This window comes from Myotis daubentonii, chromosome 3, assembly GCF_963259705.1.
Source record: "Myotis daubentonii chromosome 3, mMyoDau2.1, whole genome shotgun sequence".
In the NCBI taxonomy this organism is placed as follows: domain Eukaryota; kingdom Metazoa; phylum Chordata; class Mammalia; order Chiroptera; family Vespertilionidae; genus Myotis; species Myotis daubentonii.
Genome location: NC_081842.1, coordinates 99,088,180 through 99,109,130, shown reverse-complemented (window position 1 = coordinate 99,109,130; position 20,951 = coordinate 99,088,180).

Here is a 20,951-nt window from a genome sequence, read left to right as displayed (position 1 = left end):
CTCCTTTTTTGAGGTATTCCTCTGCCATAACTATTAGTCTGACTTGTTTACAAAATAAGTCCTAGGTCATATTTAGGCCACAAATTATGTGTCACATACTCAGTGGAACAGCTCCTGACTCTGATATGATGTTATTATACACAGTGTAATAACATCATACACTCAATAACATCAGACACTCAATGCAGGAGCTGCCCCTGGTGGTCAGTGCACTCCCACAGGGGGAGCGCCACTCATCCAGAAGCCCTGATCCGGGCTCACAGCTGGTGAGTGCAGTAGTGGTGGAGGGAGGATGTCCAACTGCCAGTTTAGGCCCACTCCTGTGAGGGCTCCTGGACTATGAGAGGGTGCAGGCTTGGCTAAGGGACCCCCCTCCATCCCAGTGCATAAATTTCATTCACTGGGCTTCTAGTATACTTAATACAATGGAGTGTTTTTATAATTTGCTCAAGATATAAGTGCATACCACATTTGCTTTGTCAGATTCGTTTTGAAAAATTCAATGTATGTACTCTGTTTTTCAAATGAAAACATTGTCATTTTCTACCATAAATTAATATATACCTATTATAAAAATTCAACATAATTTAGGAGTGTGAATAATAAGAGAAAGTCCCTTCATATCTTTCTCATAATGATAAATTAGTATTTTCTGTAATTGCTGTGAGATGTTTTGTGAGTATATGTGTATTCTACCAAAAAGGGAATCTATACATTGTTCCATAACTGTTTTTGACTTAACTTCTAATAAATATTTTTATCTTTTCACTTATCCATTTTAATAGCAGTTGAATGCCGGTTTGTATTTATAAACTAATTCAGAGGAAATATTTGCCTTTTTGTAACAAATGCAAGAATCTTAGGAGAAGAGAGAAGGCAGCCTTTGTTTAGAAAATGCTATGAAAACTGTAAAATGGAACTGACATCCTCTGGGTCAAACTGGCACTTGCAAACCTAGGGAAGAATATTCTGTTTGAAAAGGGAAGAGAATATGGATGTTTTGGGGAAAGGAAGGGTAGAAAAGATAAGAAGCAAAGAGGAAGGAACTAGCAGAGCCAAGGTGTGTGTGTGTGTGTGTGTGTGTGTGTGTGTGTGTGTGTGTGTGTGTGTTGGGAAGGAGGAGTGCACAGAGATCTAGCCTCCAACATGGAGATGTGGCAGAAAAGGAAGAAGATTATGTGTAATGAAACTTTTCAGTAAGTTGTAGGTACTGTAAAGTAAAACCAAAGTACCATGATGTTCTCTAATTAATTTGTTATGGAAGCTAGTAAAGAGATTGGTGAAGGGCAGAGACGTTCTTAAATCTTTGAATAATTATTATATTAATCCTAAAAACAATCAGGCAGATAGGTATTATCACTTACTGAAATTTACTACTGAGTATACTCAGGACTAAAACAGTGTAAATAACATACTGAAGGACATACAGCCAGTAAGAAGTTAAGTAGCGAATTAAATTAAGGACTGTTTGACTCTAGCTTTAAGCCACTACTGCAGCTCACAACTAATGCTTAAATTGAGCGATACTTTTTGAAGACCTTGTATTGATTCACTCTTCAAATAATTTTTTAGATTAATTCATCCTAATAAAAGCCTGAAGTTAGCTTTGCTTTGCAAGTTAATTTAATGAAGCAATAGCCTCTTAAAAATCCTCTAGGATTTAAAATAAACTCTAGGTCAAAAGCAGACAAATTAGCATAACATTCATATTTATGCCTCTCAAAGTGTGTTACACAAGAAGTAAATGCTTTGGAATCTATGCAATGCCAGATATATTCTTTTCAAAGGGCCTTTGGTTACTCATTATGGTGATGAATGACTGTGATGAAAATACCAACATACATCCAAGTTTTTCCTTCAGTGTTTCTCCCATGAATGTAGAATTATTTAATGAGACAAGCAATGAGATTATTTGCAATAGGTGCAAGTTAATTTGATTTTCAAATCATACAGTATAACATTCCTCATGCTATTATCTACTGATTTTATTTGACCTTGCCATTGTTAGAATAAAGAAGTGTCTAAACAGACAACAACCAGTTCAATAGTTTTCAATAAATTGACTGCATTGCAATTGCCCCTTGTCTGTGGGGGATATGTCCCAAGACTCCCAGTGGATGCCTGAAACTGTGAATAGTACTAAACCCTGAATACACCATGTTTTTCCCCTGTACACTCATACCTTTCTCTTAGAGGAAACATTTTAAGGCTTCTCTTTGGCACATCTAAATTGCCAGCACCATTGCTCTCATGCTTTGGAGCCATTATTAAGTCAAAGAAGGGTCTCTTGGACACAAGCACACTGATACCTGGATACCTTGACTGTGGCTCTGACAACCAAGATGTCTACTAAGTGAGGAAGGGGCTGCGGGTGACATGCAATGAGGATACACTGACAAAGGGACGATTCGTGTCTCAGGTGAAACAGAGTGGGATGGTGAGAGATTTCATCACACTACTCAAAATGGCATGCAATTTAAAACTTAGCAAATTTATTTATTTTTATAATTTTCCATTTAATATTTTGAGACTGTGGTTGACTACAGTTAACTAAAATTGCAGGAAGCAGAATCTTGAATAAGGGGGAACTACTGTATCTCATTATAAGATAAATGTATACACACACACATACACACACACACACACACATATATGACAATTTTTTAAAGAGAGACAATTTTTTAAATCTAGATGACTGATGAATTAGATATAGCCAGCCCTCTATGCACTACCCAATAGACATATAGAATTTGTGATCATGACAGTTATCAAAACTATATTTAATTATTTGACACATAGATACCTCAAATATGAAAAATAAGTATAGAAAAATCCAGTTAATTTGAACATATGATAAGAAAAAAAACTGTAGAGATAACTTTTTGGACTGTGCTGTGATCCAATGGATCTGAAAATCACATATAAGTGGGTTGAACTTGAAGTTCTCAAGAGGGTGAGTTAAATTATTCATGTTTGCAGTTAATAAACTGGTGCTCATTTTATACTTTACATAAATACATATTATTTCTAAGTAATACCTAACAATATTCAGTTCCAAAAGAGATTAGGCAAGAGCTAGACAGTGGTGGAATCAGTGTTTGCAACATGCCTTCAGGATCCATATTTATGAACTGTTTCTGAATACATTTGGCCAGTTACTGTTTGCAGCTCTAGGCCACCTTATATGCTCAAATAGATTAATCAGAATTAGTATTCTGTCTTTCTGGACTCTAATTATTATCAAATTCTTAGTTGAAAATATGGTGTGCAAGCTCCTGTTTTTGCACAGGATATATTTTGTGATATTGTGAGAAAAACAAACTCTCTGAATAGGGTTCTTGACCACATCCCTGGTCAGATAGGAGACTGACCAGAGACTCCCTGGGAACTGCGAGTTAATCTCAGAATGACCAGTTAATATGTGAGGCATGGCTGGAAAAGCCATCCAGTGCTTGGGCTGCAGTTGATGACTTTTCCACTTTCTATGTCATCTTGAAGAAATTTTCTTCCTAGGCCTCAGTTACATGTGAAGCATATAATTCAGTATCAGATACAGATAAAACTTACAGTTTCCCAAAGAGGCTCCATGCTAACAAGGCTGACTTTGTTGCAGAATTTACCAAGGGACTGGAAAATACACGAGTACTTGGAGATTCAGGAAAAACCCTTTATTTAAAGCAGCGCTGCTGGCTCAGGGGGATTCGAAGATCCAAAGCCTGAACAACTAATACAATGAGATCACCCCTTATATATATCTCTACATTTCTTTGTTTCCTATCTGTTTCCTAACTACTGGGCTTTTGTGGTGGGCTTTCAAAGCCCCTCCTGAGTCAGTTAGAATGGTGAAGTTAGATTGTATCTAAATGCTAGCGACCCCCGCCCCCTCTGGCCAAGCTGCCAAATTCCCAGCCCAGTGGCCCCTGCAAATTGGGACCACCCAGGAAAACAGACTATTGCCGACCAAAGGGGCAGTGACTTAATTATAGGCTAAAAGGAGCATACACTAGGATACTGGCACAGATTCAGATTGCTAGCATCCCCCCAGGTTGCACCCTATATTCCTCCTCAACTTAAGACCAAAACGTAATAAACACTGAGTCCTTATCATAGTTACTTGTCTAATAATTTGAAGATGGGTGGATAAATATATTTCTCATTTTCCTTATAAAATAACAAGATTAGAATATATTCCCTAAAAAATTGTGATTCTATGATATTAATCTTTTAAATGGAGGAATTTACAAGAGGAATACGTGTTTCTTTAAGTGCAAGAAAAACTATAATATAAATATGTAAAATGCACAAGTGTTGTTGGAGAACTCTTACTCAGAGCTTTCTCTTTGGCATTTTGAACCCATGTTAAAACATATTTCCTCTTTCTAAACAGAAAGCAGTTGTTTAGCCAGGGTTTTCACAGTATATATATTCACAAAATGCTGCAGAAATATAAACAGTTTCTTCCTTGTGGAAGGAAATGTTAAATATAGCTACTAAGACGAGTGCTAGATCAATACATCAATATAGTTCAGGTTTCCTGATTTCCAGAAAGATGTGAAGCCTGAAGCGAGCTACTACATAATTGAAGTTATAAAAAGAATCCATCACTACTTAGGGGCATTCTCCTCAGGAAAATATTTGTTTCCTCTCCCACAAATCATGCCTACTTTGTAATTCTGAAAAGTAGTTTGTGCCAGAGTATCTTGATCATCAATTTATCTTTCATTCCTATTAGTAAGTGTAATGCTTAATTTTTTTTCTGGTGAAATTTGAGCAAGCTGTGGATTGCACAACTTTCTGCCGTGATATTATTGTACTGTAGCTATGCCAAATGACACCATTGGGAAAACCAGGTGAAAGCTGCATGCAACCTCTGTTGGTTTTTTGTTGTTGTTTTGTTGTTGCGTTGCTGGGGTCCAGCCCCAGCGGGTCCAGGGGTCCCCAAAGGCGTAGACGGAGTCGGCAAAGAAGGAATGACACGGAGACAGCGTTCAGTTGATCAGCAGCCTAGCCAGGATCTCCAGCCAAGTTCTGGTCTCGATCTCCAGAGAGGTTCTGCTTAGGATCTCCAGCCAGGTTCTGTCCAGGCTCTCCAGTCAGGTTCAGTGTCCAGGTTCCAGTCAGGTTCTCCTGCCAATCTCTGTAGTCAGGTTCAGTCCAGGATCCCTTGCCATGTTCTCTCCAGCGAAGTTCTTCTGTCTCCAGGCTCCGTGTAGGTTCTGTCTTCTGAATTCTGTTCTAAGCTCTGTGTCTTTCTGTCTTATGAGTTCTGTGTTCTGAGTTCTGAGTGTTTCTGTCTTGTTACAACTGTATTTATACCAGTTGATTCAATCCTATCAATCTCTATTACAAAGGTTAGGGCGTTTCTTATCTCCATTCCAGGGAGAAAAGATTATGTAGTTTAAGCATGACTGTTCGTAGTTAAAGGGATTAATTACCCGCCTGGCACTTAGTTGAGGGGTTTTATTCCCTCCCTAACTTCAGGGGGAAATCCCTACCTGGGGAAACCACCTTTCTCAGAGACCTTGGTTAAAACACATAGTGCCAAGAACAGTATGCCATATATGCCAGGTCCCTTGAAACAGCAAGCATGGACCGGCTCCCGGCATTGCGTTTTTGCTCCCATGGTCAAAAGTGCCTCACTGAAAATGTTGGGTAAAGAATCAAACTCAATTCCATGGCACTTAACTTTTTTACCCATTCCGCTGTCCCCCAATCACCCCTTCCCAGCCTGCCCCCTTAACCCTACCTTTAGCAGCCATCAGCTAGTTCTCTGTTTCTATGAGACTATTGCTGCATTTTTGTTTGTTCATTTGCTTTGTTTTTTATATTTCACATATAAGCAAAATCATATGGTATTTGTCTTTCTCTGATTTATTTCACTTAGCATAATACCCTCTTGGTCCATCCATGTTGTTACAAATAGCAAGATTTTATTCATATTTATTGCTGAATAATATATTTTATTCATTTTATTCATTTATATATTGATGGACACCTAGGTTGTTTCCAGTGTGATGCTTAATTTTATATTAAAATTTAAGAAAATAATGTAATAATAATATAATCCTCATCATATATATTTATATTTATATAATATATTTTTCACTACCTCTTTCTCTGCCCTTGGTACTATCCAGGCCCTTAGTAGATTAGTTGATGTCCCCTTACAATGAGGAGGGCAATCTACTTTTACTGAGGCCACTGATTCAAATGCTAATCTCATCTGGAAACACCCTCACAAACACACCCAGAAATAATGTTTAATCCTAGCACCCCATGGCCAGTCAAGTTGACATGTAAAGCTTTAGTGTGTAGTAAGTGAATTTACCTGGCTCCAAAGTCATACATAGTAAGTGGAGAGAACTCTCTTTGACACTGTATTCCTAAAGAAAGGGTAAAGGAAGAGAGTCAAAGCTTTGTTCCTGAACTGACCTTGGCACCTGCAATGACCTGGAAAAATGTATGCACCTTCACATTGAGCAGGGATAGCAGAGTTTCTCCTAATAGTCTCTTCATCAATAGACATGAACAAGTGATAGAGTGAAACTTGAGAACGGATATGAGCTGAATTTATCTTTAAATCATAAAAATACATATTATTTTCTCTTTTATCACATCATTTTTGTTTCTTTACTCTTGGCTATTTATCTGGTTTTGGTACCAGTCTCAAAATGTATGTGTTATATCTAAACATGTTAAGGGCAAGATCCTAAGTTTTTATAAAGGATGACTGTGAGCTATGTAGTAAAATGGTTAAGTGCATGAGCTTTCTATTCCGATGGACATGTATTTGAAGGATGATTCTACTTTATCACGGATAAATTTATTAACCTCTCCATACCTAGCTTTCTCCCTTATACTAAGACAAAGACATGGTGTCTGGTAAATACTATAACTAAATGATATGGATTTAGTCACTTTCTGAGTAAGATTGAGAGCAAATTTAGAGTACAAAATTAATTGATTCCTTGAAAACACAGTTAAACAATTTTTAACCTTTATTAAGTACACTGTCCTAAAATCAATCTCAGAGGTAAATTAGCATCTGAAAACAAAACTACAACTTAAAAACAACACATATTTTGATTAAGGGTAATAATAATAAAAGACATCTTCACCTAGTTCAACAATATATAGGAGACCTATAATCAACTACCAAACACGCAAAAAGAAACAACTTTGAATAAGAGTTTATGTCATTTCCATACTTGTATCACAGATAACCTGAGACAAGAGAGTTAGTAGAAATCTAGGGAGAAGCTGATTAGGGGAAGAAAAAGGAAGATTTATACTTTTATATCAAATCTGATTCCTAGAATTCAATAGAGATTAGATGAGTCACTTGTCATCTAATTAATAGTTGACAACATCACAATAAGATGTGTCAGCTCTGGGCTGTGAATAGGTGTGTTTGGTGTTGGGCAAAATGGGGGTGGGCCTTTCAGAAGAAAGCTTTTATTCTCCAAGTAGATGGCACAGATTTTTCTAGATGTTGTATTACAATTGAAGAATGAGTTTTGACTAGTACCTGGTCTCTGCTGCTACCCTTGGGTGGGATGGGAGGAAAATCTAGAGAAGCATCCTATTGAGAAGCTACAAAAGAGAGTAAAAGGAAGGCATGGGCGTATGGCAAATGAGGTACCTGAATGGGGACGTGACAAGATAGAAATGTGCAAAGATAAATATTTTGTATTTTAAAAGTCTGCATATTGACTTTCACAATTATTATATGTCACCAAAATAATCTTCTAACATAGTAATTCTGATTACTTTTCTACTTATGCTATACGTTTCTTCATACCAATGCTATGGCTGTTTAATCATAAGAGGTGGAAAACCAATTGCATGGATAGGAATGTGATTCTATTTCAAAGTGAATCTGCACTGAAAAAATGTCTGCCACTGGATTTTTCAGGTGTGCTTTACTACAAAAGAAATTAAATTGCTAATAAGAGCAAGACATTCATGATGGAAGATACCAGTGACCTTTTAAATCCTGACAATTTGCTCTTTTCTGGGTATTTCCAATGGCACTATCACTATTAGTAATCTATGAGAGTCATGTTTTATACTTTGTTCCTAGATTCTGTATTTGACATATTTTTCTTTAATTTCTAACCAAGAGAAAGCTCATAAAGAATGTCGTGAGAAAGGCAGCTCTCCTTTGAGACTTGGTATTAGAGGAAAAGGTCTATTTTGGGGTCAGCCATGGTGGGGGGGCGGTGTATATTACTCTTCCAGGGCAGCACTGTTTCTCTGAGGGAAAGTACATCTTCCCCTGTTGCCCTTCACAGGACTAATGAGATATGCAGGTCCGCAACACCAGCCACCTCGCAGACTCACCACCTAGTTTATCAAGGAGACGTTAACTCTGGGAGCAACTACAAAAAGGAAGCTACTCTGATTTAGATGGTGCAGAAACACAGGCGAGGGCTTCTCCCTCCCGTCTCATTTGAACATTTTTCATGCTTTACTCTGTTTCTAGGGGCCCATTCATCTTTTTCCCCCTGCATGCTATGTTTTAAGTGTTTCCAGTTCTAACTGGAACTTGTCTTTGAACCAATAAGATTTACTTCTCACTTGGTTCTTTTCTTTCCCTCATTTCTTTTTATGCTCTCCCTGACTTTTATAGCTTTTCTCTTGATAATGCGAGTTCTGCATCTATATACATCTATGCTTGCCCTCCTGCCCAAGAACCTTGTTATCAGAAAATACATAGTACAGTAAAAAGGGCAAGGATTTGGCTGACAGGGATCTGGCTGTGTGACCTTTGGCACACCGATGACCTCCTTTAAACAACAGCTTTCTTATAAGATGAGAGTGTTAGATTTAATTATCTCAATGATCACCCCAGCTCTAATTTTCTAAGATTCCATATGTTCTCACAGTTCTCAGTCTACCATGAAAGCTGAGTACATGTGTATGAGTTTCCTATTATTGCCAAAACAAATTAAATGGCTATAAACAAGACAAATTTATTATCTTAGAGTTCTGTAGAGCAGAGTCTGACATAGTTCCATTTGGGTTAAAATCATGGTGTCAGCTGAGCTGTGCATTTTCTGGAAATTCCAGGGGAGAATCTGTTTTCTTAAACTTTCCAAATTTTAAGGGAACCTGATCCCTTGGTTCATGGGCAAATCCTTCTCTCTTTGCATCTCTTTGGCCACTGTAGCCAAACAAAAAAGGTTCTCCACTTTTAAGTACTCATGTGATCAGATTGGGCACATCTGGATAATCCAGGATAATCTTTTGATTTCAATGACTGTTACCTTAATCGCACCTGCAATACCCTCGTCACCATGTACGGTAACATATTCACAAAGTGTGGGCATTTAGGAGGAGGGGCATCATTGTGTCTATCACAATATGTTTCTGACTAACACTAACATTTTATTTATGGTAGCATCAAATCAAGCCAAAGAAATCAAATACTTCTGCCCCTTTTCCTGCTTCCAATGGCATCCGGGAATGACCCAAAGTATCATTATCCAGGCTTATAAAGCCATCGCGGCACCATCTTTCAGATTAGATCTTCCAAAGCCTCCATTCCTGCCTGGGCCTATTCTGAATCGCTACTATCTCTGCTCAGACTCTCAGCTTGTCACTGAATGTATTCCAGGGACTGCCACCTTCTATCCTACCTTGTTAACACCCTAGTTTAACTTTGTTATTGTTGCTCTCCTCTCCATTGATCTTTGGTCACTACAAGAGATTGCTGCTCTCTGATGTCCCTAATGAGGACAGACTTTGACAGTCAAATTTTGATTTCCTGCTGTGGTTTCTAAACCATTGGATTTAAAAAGCAATTCCTATATGATCCTTTAAACTTTCTCTCTTAAGATTTCTGCACCAGCCATGCAGTCACCTCCTTTCATCACTTCCAGGTGTCATTATAAGTCTACAGAGCCAACTTCATGGGTGATGAACCAATGCAGTCACACACAGGGACCTGGACTCAGAGGGGGAGCGCTAGGTGTGTAATGTTGTGTGGTAGCCTTCTTGAAAATTTGAATAACCATCTCTGAACTTATGTTTTGTTAGTAAAGTCTGCTAGAACAATTGAAGCATACACTTCAATGGCTTAGCAGGGGTGGGCAAACTTTTTGACTCGAGGGCCACAATGGGTTCTTAAACTGGACCGGAGGGCCGGAACAAAAGCATGGATGGAGTGTCTGTGTGAACTAATATAAATTCAAAGTAAACATCATTACATAAAAGGGTACGGTCTTTTTATTTTTAGTTTTATTCATTTCAAATGGGCCAGATCCGGCCCGCGGGCCGTAGTTTGCCCACGGCTGGCATAGAGCCTTGGCTCACTGTGCACTTGACTCCTGATGCTTCCCTGCCTCCCTAGGGTGGGTTCTCTGCTACCTACTCCCTCATCTCTGCCCAGAAGCCTGTGCCACCCTTCTCCCTTGGCAGAGCCTATGGTGGGCAAATAGACTCAAAGTCAGGGCTCAGTTTCAGGGTGGAGCCCTGGATGTCTCTGGGGATCTGCAGTTGCTCAGTCACTAATCTGTCCAAGGAAACAGCATTAATTAGGGGAGGAAAAAAGGAAAAAACAAAACTTTTATTTCTGCTTTGGGGCCTGATGCCTGCATTTTTATTTTGTCCTGGGCCCCACAAACTATGCAATTGGCCCTGATACTTTAGTTAAAGATTACTCCATTTCAGCACTTGACATTTTGGGCCAGATAATTATTAGCTGTGAGTTATTGTCCTCTGAGTTGTAGGGTTTATTGAAATATCCATAACCTAAGCCTACTAGATGCCAATAGCACCTCCTTTCAATTGTGGCAACCAAAAACGTCTTCAGACATTGCTATATGTTCTCTGGAAGGGGGTTAAAACCATTCCAGTTGTGAATCATTAATTTCTGGAAACTGAATCCTTTTATTGGAACTTCCTGTTTAATAAAGGTTTTTATACCTAGCCCCTAAATTTTAAGTTATTGTCTACTATTAAGACCACAGGTTTTAGAATCCACTCTGGATTTTAAATCTAGTTTTGACCTGAATTACTAATATTATTGTGGGTAAGTTACTTAATCTCTTACAACCTAGTTTTTATTTTTTACCATTATTTTTTAAAAAACAATAATAACAACAATCATAAAAGATTGTTATGAGAATTAAATGACACAACACATATAAAATTCTTAGCAGAGTGCCTTGGACTGGTACATAGTAAGTAATTAGTAATCAACAATATTACTGTCATTATTATCACAACCAATTCCATCATTCCTAGAAAACTCTACAGTGCTGGTTCCTTAGAAGTATAAACTTCTTTTTTTTTTACAGATTTTCACTGAACTTTCATTTTTAGCATACTCACCAATAATTTTGCCCTTATATTGTACTAGAGGCCCAGTGCATGAATTTGTGCACTGGTGGGGTCCAGCCAGCCCACCCCAATGGGGGCCATCAGGGGTGGGCTGGCTGAGGCAGAGGACCGTGGGTGGAGCTGGCTGGGGTGAGGGGCTGTGGGCAGATTGCCAGCTGATCCCACCCTGATCAGGGTGGGGGGTGACCAGTTGGGGGTGGGGCCAGCCTGGGTGAGGGGCCGTGGGTATTCCAGTGATTCCTCCATTCGGTAGATTTGCATATTACCCTTTTATTATATAGGATTGTTCTTTGCTGTCTATTGTTCTAAGCAAACATCAGAGTCTTTTCTAAAGGTTATAGGGTCCTGTTAGCAGAAGCCAACATAGTTGCATCATTTATTTTCTGCAGAGCAGCCCAAATGTCATCTCTTCACATTTCATTTTATTTAAACCCACTGTAGAATTGCTGTTTACAGTGTAAGGTGCCGGAAGCCAATTTCAGCATGTCATAATTGCAAGAGTTTCATCAAAAGGTTTATCGAACTTGGGGATTCAACAAGGGCTGAGTCACATATGTTGTCATCTGTTGGGAATAGCTACAGGCATTTCCCCAAACCTGAAAAGGGATGGTTGTTTGCTGCCAGACAGCTCAGGGCATCTTAATCTAAGTGTTATTGCCTTCTACTGCTCCTACTGGCCAAACACCTGAACAGCCCTAGGCTAATTCTTCCAATCTGACAATGGACTCTGTATACAAAACCCTACCCTTTGAATTATATATCTCTGCCTCTCCTCAGGACAGTTTGTGTTAATAACAAGCATGGGGTCCTGAGATGAGGAGATCTTAGTTTCTTAAGCTAGGCTCTTCTGACTCCCAAATGCTTTTCAAATTATATTTCGTCTCTGGACTCTTACTTAAGTTACACCAGCCCCTTTTACAGACTGTTGAACTCTTCTTAATGCTGGAACAAGAACCCCGGCAGTAAGGGATGTCTGCAATTTCCAGTTCATTTACAGAGCAGAAACTGCTGAGTTTAGTGAAGATCTTTCCAGTTTATCTGTCAGCCCTCTCTGATTCTCTTTGTTTCACTTAAAATCCCCAAAACCAAGAAAGGCATTTTTATTAAGGAAACAATTCAAAATGCATGGAAGCAAAGGGCTATTATTTTCAAAATAAGAAAATGCTAGGGCATCCAAGATGGCAATGGACTAAGTGGATGATACACTCATCTCCTCCAGGACCAAACTGGAACTTCAACTAAAATATAGAACAATCTACCTGAATAACCAACTGAAGAATAGCTAAAAGAAATCTTATAACCAAAGGTGTACAGAAGATGCCATATTGAGACAGGTAGGAAGGGCACAGACGCAAAAAGGGTTGACTCCATTCCCATGGATGGCAGCTGAAATTCCAGAGGGATATCTCAGCTGCAAATGTTTCCCTTGAAAAGTGTGGGATCTCAACGCCAAGCTGGGTTCCACAGCACAGAGCATCAGAGCCAGGAAGAGGTGCCCACATAACATCTGGCTAAGAAAATCATTGGGGATTCTGATTGCCAGGGAGAGAAAGGAGTCTTCTAAAGACACATGTACCCTCTTAAAGGGCCAATGCATAAAATTTATTCACAACAAATGGAGGGAGGGCAGAGCAGACTAGAATCACATAAGGAGAGACTGGGGTTTGTGGCTCTGGGAAGAGAGCTGAAGGGACAACCACCAGGATCCCTGAGCTGAGTTTCTCTCCCAAACCACACAGGCCAGCTTTCTTAGGTGAAGCACACCCCTTCATAGGGCATCAGCCTGGGGGCATGCAGTAGCCTAACCCTTTGAACTCCCTGACACCCCATCCTGCAGAGCTAGAGCCCTGCTGAGGTTTCAACTACCTAAGCTGAGGGACAGGAGTCTAGGAAGAATCAGGGGGTGTCATGACCAAGTCAAGTTTTGGGGAAAAGGCCATTTCCCTCACTTTCCTGTAAAACTGACTGGCACCACTCCCACACAGGGCTTCCGGAGGCCCAACCCTCCCATCTACTGATGTCTCCACCCTGCCCTGCCAATGTCTAGGCAGAATCTAGGATAGACTGAATGGTGTAGCTTTAGGGTGGGGGCCACTCCCTCCACCTTCCCTCAAGTCTGACAGGAACATCCCCCTTATAGGAGAGCCACTGACCCCATCCTCCTGACCCCTGGTGGCCTACCCTGCTGAGACCAGACTCCAGGCAGAATCCGAGAAAGACTGAGGTATGTAGCCCTAGGACGAGGGCATTTTTCCCTTGCACACCTGACTGGTGCAGAGCCCCTCCCTTCTCACAGCCAAACCTTGGTCTGTGTGGGCCTGATAAACTCTGCTGGCCTCACCATGATAACTTCCTGAGGTATGTAAGCACTGAGTAAGTGGTGGCTAGACTTAGTATCCCCTGGGACATTTGCTGAGAGGCCTCAGACATAGCACTGGCAATGGCTTGAACTAGTATCAGTCTGCTAAACACCACTTGCTCCTACCTGTTGACTCACTGAGAACCTATATTATGCAACTTAACTACCATGAGAGGTTTTTTCAGTGGCTGAGCCTAATGGACAGCCAACAGGCAGAGGCAGATGAATATGGATCTTAGTGTGTCTTGGGACTTTTGCTGACCTGCCCCAAGCCTCGTGCTGGTAAAAGCTAGCCTTGGTGCATAGCTTGGTCCTAAACACACACACCCAGACCCAGTGGAGGCAGCCGCAAACTGCTGATCACTTTGTAACTCTAAACAGGCTGCCCAGGGCCAGTCACAAGCAGCATCTGACTTTAGCCTGCACCAAAGTTGCTCCCAAGAGGCCCAATAACCAGCACACTCAGTGGCCAAGGTTAGACAACATTAGAGCAGGATCCAATTAACTTGGCAAGGGAGATCTTGGCAGGCACCTCACCCTATTGAGATGAATTATGCTCTAGGTGGTCAGCATCTGCACAGCAGCTTGTACACTCTGGTCAGGGTTGATACAATCAGTCAGCCTGAGGGTTGACCCCTCAAATGAACAGGCCAATAGAAATCAAGACTCAGTAAGAACAGGAAAGCCCACATAACACACACGGGCATTCCTGGAGCACCCAGCTCAGGTGATGAAGAAGAGTGCACCACTTGGTCTATCAAGACTGGATGTTATAGCAGACCTGCCTAATACATAGAAACAAACATAAAGAGGCAACCAAAATGGGGAGACAAAGAAACATACCCCAAATGAAAGAACAGGAGAAATCTCCAGATAAAGAGCTAAATGAAATGGAGTAAGCAATTTACAGATATAGAGTTAAAAAAAATGGTTATAAGGATGCTCAAGGAACTTGTTGAGAACTACAACAGCATGAAAAAAGACATTTAAAAAATCAGAAATGAAGAATACAATATCTTAAATGAGTAATATACTAGGAGGCATAAATAGTAGGTTGGATGAAGCAGAAAATCAATCAGCATTTTGGAAGACAAGACAACAGTGGCCTTAAGTGACAGAATATATCAAATGGATTTAACAGATATCTTCAAAACATTTCACCCTAAAGAAGAAGAATATACATTATTTTCAAGTGCACATAGAACATTTTCCAGAGTACACCACATATTAATACATGAAATAAGTCTCAATAAATGTAAGAAGACTGAAATCATATCAAGCATCTTCTCTGGTTATAATGATGTGAAACTAGAAATCTATCACAAGAAAAAAATAAAAACACACAAAGACATAGAGGCTAAATATCATGTTACTAAATAATGAATGGGTTAACTATGAGATCAAGAGAAAACTTAAAAGATACCTTGCAACAAATGGACAATTAGAATAAAACAACCCAAAGTCTGTGGAACATAGCAAAAGCAGTTATAAGAGGGAAATCATAGTATTATAGGCCTACCTCAAGAAATAAGAAAAATTCAAATAAACAACCTAACTTTACACTTAAAGGAACTAGACAGAGAATAACAAACAATGCCCAAAGTGAGTATACGAAAGGAAATAATAAAGATCAGGGCATACATTATTTTTAAAAATATAGTCTAAAAAAACAATACAAATGATTAATGAAACCAAGACCTGGTTCTTTGTGAAGATAAATATGATTGATAAATTTTAACAAGACTCATTGAGAAAAAAAGAGAACACAAATAAATAAAATCAGAAATTAAAGAGGAGAAGTAACACCTGACCCCAAAAATCTATAGTGTACTGTAAGGAAATACAATGAATAACTATATGCCAACTAATTGGAAAATCTGGACAAAATAGATACAATTCCTAGAAATATACAATCTTCCAAAACTGAATCAGGAAGTATCACAAAACCTGAATAGACAGATTACAACTAATGAAATTGAAGCAGTAATAAAATATTTTTAAAAATCTCAACAAACAAAAGTCCTATAACGAATGGCTTCACAGGTGATTTTTACAAATGTTCAAAGATGAGCTAACACCTATCCTTTCAAAGTATTCCAAAAATGTCAAGAGGAGGGAAGATCCCCAAGGTCATTTTACGAGGCCAGCATTACCTTAATTCTAAAACCAGATAAAAACACTACAATTAAAGAAAATTATAAGCCAATATTCCTGACAAAGGCAGATGCTAAAATCCTTAACAAAATATAAATAAACTGTCCTGGTGTGACTCAGTGGTTGAGCGTCGACCCAGGAACGAAGAGGCCACTGGTTTGATTCCCGGTCAGGGTACATGCTGGGGTTGCAGGTTCAATACCTACTGGGCTGGCAGAAGGCAGTCAACTGATGTTTCTTTCTCATTGATGTTTATATCTCTCCCTCTCCCGTCCTCTCTAAAATAAATTAAAAATAAAAAAATACATTGAAAAGTTCATACACCGTAATCAAGTGGGATTTATTCTGGGGATGCAAGGTTGGTACAATATTTGCAAATCATTAAATGTGATACACCACATAAAAAATAGAGGATGAAAACCATATAATCATATCAATAGATTAAAAAATGCATTTTTACAAATCCAGCACACACTTAGCATAAAAATTCACTGAAGTGGGAATAGAGAGATCATACTGCAATATAATAAAGATGATTTATGGCAAACCCACAGCCAACATCATACTCAGTGGGCAAAAACTACAAGTATTTCCCTTAAGATTGGAAACAAGATAGCCATGTCCACTTTCACTACTCTTATTTAACATAGTACTGAAAGTCCTACCCATAGCAATTAGACAAGAAGAAGAAATAAAATGTATATAAATTAGAGAGAGAAAAAGTAAAACTCTCATTATTTGCAGAAAACATGATACTATAGGTATAGAACCCAAAAGATCCCACCAAATAAAAAATACTAGCACTGATAAATGAATTCAGCAAAGAAGCAGGATATAAAACAAATATTCAGAAGTCAGTTGCATTTTTGCATACCAATAATGAACTATCAGAAAAAGACACTAAGAAAATAATTCTATTTACAATTACATAAAAAATACCTAGGAATAAATTTAACAAAGATGTAAAAGACCTGTACTCAGAAAATTATAAGAAACTGAAGAAATGAAGAACATGCAAATAAGTGGCAGCATATACAATTTTCATGGATTAGAAGAATCAACATCATTAAAATGTCTATACTACCCAAAGCAATCTATAGATTTAATGCAATTCCTATCAAGATACCAATGACATATTTCACAGAACTAGAACAAAATATTCCAAAAATTTATATGGAATCACAAAAGAGCCCAAATAGCCACAGCAATCTTGAGACAGAAGAATAATTTGGAGGAATCACACTACCTTATATCAAACTATACTTCAAGGACATAGTAATCAATACAGCATGGTACCGGAATAAAAACACTTATAAAGATCAATGTAACAGGATAGAGAGCCCAGAAATAAACTCATGTCTTTATGGTGAATTAAAATTTAGCAAAGGAGCCAAGAACATACAATGGTGTTGGGAAAATTGGACAGATACATGCAAAAAAAAATGAAACTAGACCACCTTCTTACACCATATATAAGAATAAACTAAAAATAGATAAAAAGTTAGAGTCAAAACTATAAAAGGATAGAAGAAAAAATAGTAAAACCTCAGACATTTCTCTTAGCAATATTTTTTTCTGATATATTTCCTCAGACAAGGGAAAGAAAATAAAAAAATAAACAAATGGGACTACATCAAACTAAAAAGTTTTGCACAGAAAAGGAAACTATCAACAAAATGAAAAGACAGCCCACTGAATGGGAAAATATATTCACAAATGATACATCTGATAAGGAGTTAATATGCAAAATTTATAAAGAACATACATAACTCAACAATAAAAAAAAACAATCCAATTAAAAATGGACAAAGGACCTGAATAGACACTTCTCTAAAGAGGACATACAGATGGCCAATAGACATATGAAAAGATGCTCAATGTCACTCTTAACTAATCATCAGAGTAATACAAATTAATAGCCAAAGAACACATATGCATAGCCCATGGACAAAGACCACAGTGTGGTGAATGCCAGGGATGGCCTGGTGGAGGGGGCAGAAGGAGAGGGGGTCATCTGTAATAGTGTCAACAATACAAAATCTTCATTTTATTGGGAAAAAAACCACAATGAGACATCATCTTACACCTGTCAGCATGGTACTCATCAATAAATCAACTGTTGGTGGGATGGATATTGGTGCAGCCACTGTTGAAAGCAGTATGGAGTTACCTCAAAAAATTAGAAAACGAAGTGCCATATGACCCAGCCATTTGGCTTCTGAGAATATATCTGAAGAATCCTCAAACACTGATTCTACGTATATATGTACCTCTATGTTCATTGCAGTGTTATTTAAAATAGCCAAGATTTGGAAGCAGCAACCCAAGTACCTATCAGTAGAAGAATGAATAAAAAAGCTGTGGTAATTTACACAATAAAATGCTGCTTGGCTGCAAAAAGAGGGGAAAAAAAGTATTTGCAAAAACATAGATGGACCTAGAGAGTATTATGCTAAGTGAAATAAGGCAGTCTAAGCAAGGTAAATATGATTTCACTTGTATGTCGACTCTAATGAACAAAATAAACAATCGAAATAAAAACAGACTCATAGATATGGAGAACAGGCTGACAGTTGTCAAAGGTAAAGGGGATTGGGGAGCTGGGAGAAAAAGGAGAAGGGATTAAGCAAAAACAAACAAACAAAAACTCATAGACACAGACAACAGTAGGGTGATTACCAGAGAAAAGGGGTGGTAGGAGGAGGTAGAGAAGGGTAAAGGGGGATAACAGTGATGGAAGGAGATCTGACCTTAGCTGGAGAATGCACACTACACTATACAGATGATGTATTATAGAGTTACACACCTGAAACCTACATAACTTTATTAACCAATGTCACCCTAATAAATTCAATAAATAAAGAAAAAAGTGCTGATTTTGTTCCATGAATATAATAATTACCATTAAAGATCATGTTGACAAAGCCTAAATGATGACTTAAGAAAAAAAAATCTGTGAGGATATATAACAAGAAAAGTTATTTTACAAATTACACAACTTATGGATGTGCAGAAAGTCAAAATTAATAGTAACATAAATAACATTTTTCAGATATAGCTGCAATAAGATAGCATTCTATAAAAGTGAATACCTGGATCATATATAGATATTGTCTTTACGCACACACTATAATCTGGAATCTGCTATATTAAGCATCATTATTTAGGGCAATAAGAGCTTTGACTTCTTTCTTTCTGTTTTCAGTCAAATATTGAGCAGAAAGTTATTCAGACTGACCAAAGCATTAAATCAATTAAGGGAATACTTGGAATCAATTGTTTATTTTCAAGTTTTTGCACATTTTTAAAGGAATTGCGGTTTTTACACACAATTCTCTATTCAATAAAAACAAACTGATTAGGCTAATTATTAAATCTACTAAACTATTTACTTTTATATTTATAGAAAGAACAGAATTTTTGTTAAATATGTTGGCAGTTTGATTCAGCTGAAGTTTGTGTGTCGCTAGCTCTCTGCACATGACTCATTACCACACTTACCAGTTTGCACTCTAATTATGTGATCAATATCCATCTGTTGAACTTACTGTCGTTTTCTTATGCCAAAGAATCTGGCATAGGTTAGGGCTCAAAACATAGTCAGTAATTTGTGAATCATCTATACTTCAACAATTTCTACCAGGTTGAGTATATATATTAAAACAAAGAAAAATCAAAAGACTGTATATGATACATGCTTGTTATTTTGAAAATTGCTCATACATTTTTGTTTGAGGATATGTGATTCAGATTATTTAAAAAGAACTTTTGCTGAAACATGGAAATTCTTTTAATGAAACAGAAGAAGAAATTTAATCATGAACAAAAAAAAATCTGGAATGTAACTATTAATCTGATATTAAAGAATAAATCTAAATATGAAAAGTTAGAATGTAAAATTAGAAACCTTTTATTATTAACAAAATTTACTAATTTTGGTTGTATTTGGGGTAAGAACTTTTCCGAAACAGATAATGTTTCCCTCATAACCTAAAATGTTTCATGCATATTCATTTAGATTCCTAAGAGGGTCTCATTATCTCAACCAAAAAAAGAATTAATAATCCTTAATGGTTTCCAATGACACTTTGTCTTTGTCCCTTTCTCAGCTGTGCCGATGTCTTTAAGCATACAAATGTTTCTTGACCTCTAAAATCTCTTGCATAATCACAGAATTAAAAAGGAACAATTTGTCAGGGAGGGAAAACGGCAGCTGAATAGGCAGACCTGTCTGGGACCTCATTCCAGGGCCAGGCTGGAAATAAACTCAATTGGAGAACATTCACTAAATTTCCAATTTAGTCCATCTGAGGAGGTGACTTATAACAAGGAAGAACATAAGGCACCTGGAGACTGGTAGGAAGGGCAAGGTTGTGAGAGGTGGGGAGCCTGGAAAGGAAGGAGGTGAGCTATAGGTAGAACTGTTACAGGAGCACAGGCCCGGCTCCACACACTTGCCCGCAGAGGCATGACCTGCAATGGCATGACCCACAATGCCCCTATCATCCAAGCAGCTACAAAAGGCAGCAAGATGGCTGGTGGCAGCAGAGTAGACCAAGCAGACCAGGGTCAGTGTGGGAGAGCGCTGCAGTTTCCATTGCCTTTTTATTTTTCAATTTTTTTAAAATCTCTAAACCCCGAGCACAGGAGTTTTCATTTGCAACTACACACCCAAGGCATTGGTGCAGAAAGGGAGGCACGGAATTGAGGTGGATGAGGAGAGGCGGGGATGGGAAGCAGGGCAGGGAGACTTGGAAAAGCAGTAACCAGGAATCCTGCATTGGGTTGTTCATATGCTTCCAAACCAAAATGGCCATTGTCCCTGGGAGGAGCTACCTGCTCCCAAGACCAGAGGGCAGGTAAAGGAAAAAACCCTGCCCTAGGTGATAGAGCCTGCCACACCTTACATTTTGAGCTTTACTGAGGAAGCAAAGGCAGAGGCCAAGCTTATAAATCTGAACAATGTCAAGGAGCCTTCAGTGACCAGATTGGAGGAGAGGCCATCAGCCCCACTATTCTAGGAATCAGTCTGATAAAAACTCCAGGGTCCCAGTTGACCCCATGGATCCCCATACAATGATTTTTGTCCAGC